This window comes from Portunus trituberculatus, chromosome 42, assembly GCF_017591435.1.
Source record: "Portunus trituberculatus isolate SZX2019 chromosome 42, ASM1759143v1, whole genome shotgun sequence".
NCBI classification, from domain to species: domain Eukaryota; kingdom Metazoa; phylum Arthropoda; class Malacostraca; order Decapoda; family Portunidae; genus Portunus; species Portunus trituberculatus.
In genome coordinates, this window is record NC_059296.1 from 16,549,368 (window position 1) to 16,551,888 (window position 2,521).

The window sequence follows — 2,521 nt, forward strand, 5'->3', positions numbered from 1 at the left end:
ACTCTGGTTGATGAACGAACATTGTGACTAAGGCTGAAGCATAGTCTAGGCTTCATGTCTGTTATTGCAGTATACACTCCTACTGAGGTGTGTGAAACTGAAGAGAAGGAGACGTTCTACGCCAAACTCGACTCTGTACTGGACCAGTGTCCCTGTCGTGATGCACTTATTGTCTTAGGCGACTTTAATGTTGTCACTAGCACTGAGGGAGCTGGCTATGAGTTATGTGTTGGTCCTCATGGCTCTGGTACCAGGAATGACAACAGCTCTTTCCTTCTGAATTTTGTAAGATCCAGAAGGATGAGAATTGCAGGTTCTTGGTATCAAAGCCCAGTGCTGCATCGCTGGACTTAGTATAGCAATACCGGAGGGGTAGCTAAGGAGATCGACCATATCCTTGTTAGTACTCATTGGAAGATCCTCCAGAACTGCAGGGTTTTTTGGAATGCCGAGTTCTTTGCGACCAATCACAGGCTTGTTGCTACACTCAAGCTGTATGTTAAGTCTAGAAAGCCTCCAAGATGTGACCACATTGTGTTTCATCTTGAGAAACTGAAGGAACTGACATGTGCCCAGGAGTATGCAGTGACAATATCCAATTGGTTTGGAATGCTCAACACCATTGAGGACCCGGTAGAGCTATGGGGTACCTTCAAATGTGAGACTCTTCAGGCTGCCAAGGAATGCATTGGGGAGTGCCCAAGGTCACGGAGTGCCTTCGCCTCAGTAGAGATGCTGGACAGTATTGAGGAGAGTTGCGCTATCAGACTTGCTGGGAACCACGACCAGTACAGGGCTCTGTCTCATAGGACTAGAGCTCTCTTGAGGAGATACAAGGAGATGTATGCCAGGGGTCTTGCTGAGGATGTAGAGTGTCATTTAAATACTAATGATCTCCAACCTGCATATTGAGCTCTGAAGAAACTTCGCTCCAAAGGCGAGCACTATCCGAACAGCAGATGGTCACCTCATATCGGGCATAGATGGACAGATGGCTCGTTGGACTGAGTACTTTGAGCAGCTGTTCACGGTGGATCCTCCAAGCAGACAGCTCCAAAATGCAGGGTTACAGATGCTGAATACTGATCCACCCATTGACGAAACTATACCCTCTAATGATGATGTCAAAGAGGCTGTGGCACAGTTGAGGGATGGAAAGGCAGCTGGCATCTGTAACATCAGTGTGGAGCTGTTCAAAGAGAGGGGTGAGTCCATGATCCCTGGGTTGTATGCTGTCTTGACCACTGTATGGCATTCAGGTACCATTCCCCCTGATTGGAAAAGGGATTGGTCATCCCTATCTGGAAGGAGAAAGGGGACCATCAGGACTGCAACAAATATAGCGGTATAACACTGCTCAATGTACCAGGCAAGATGCTTGCCTATTTGCTGCTGATGTGTATCTGCAGTCACCTACTGAAACACCAGAGACCTGAACAGTCTGGATTCACGCCCAGTAAGTCAACAACTGACTGGACCCTAGCACTTCACATACTGGCAGAGCGCCGACATGAATTTCAACAAGGGATGCTTGCAGCCTATGTCGATCTCAAGAAGGCATTTGATTCAGTGCATCGAGGGACACTCTGGGATCTTCTGCATCTCCGTGGGACTCCTGCAAGGATTATTGGCCTATTAACTGGCCTCTACTCCGGGACTGTGAGTGCTGTGAAGTGTGGAGGGTGTGTCTAGCTTCTTCTCTGTGAATACGGGAGTGAGGCAGGGATGCGTGCTTGCTCTATCACTTTTCAACACCTGCATGAACTGGGTACTAGGCAGAGTTGTAGACCAAAGTCATTGTGGAGCATCTGTTGGCAATACTGAGATTACAGATATTGTTTTTGCTGATGATGCAGTAATCTTTGTTGAGTCACTGGAGGTTCTGGTAATGGCTCTAGAGGCACTGCACAAGGAGCTGAAGCCCTTGGGACTCAAGGTTTCTTGGCCAAAGACCAAGGTTCAGGTGTATGGAGATCTACTCGGTGAAATAGTACAGTCTGTCCATGCATGTGGCGAGGACATTGAGATCTCAAAAAATTTCACATACCTTGGTAGTGTAGTGTGCAACGATGGTGGGTCGAGCCAGGAAGTTGTATGGCGGATTGACCTGCCCTATGGCGTTAGGGATTCGCTCAACGCGAGTATTTGGCATTGTCGGTATCTGTGCAGACGGACAAAGATTCGGATCTTCAAGTCATTGGTGATCCCTGTCTTACTCTACGGTTGTGGAACATGGATGCTAAAAACTGATCTGAAGAAGTGAATTGATGTCTTTGGTACTAGATGCCTTCGTAGAATCATTGGGTACCACTGATATGACTTTTGGTCAAATCAGCGATTGCTCTGTGAGACTGATTTGAGGCCAGTTACCAGAGTAGTTCGTCAACGCCAACTGCGACTATATGGGCATGTGGGACGCTACCCAGAAGCCGAAACTAACTGCATATCGGGTTGTCTCCAAAAGGGATAACCCAGCATGGAGGAGGTCAAGGGGACGTCCACAGAACTCATGGCAGTGGCA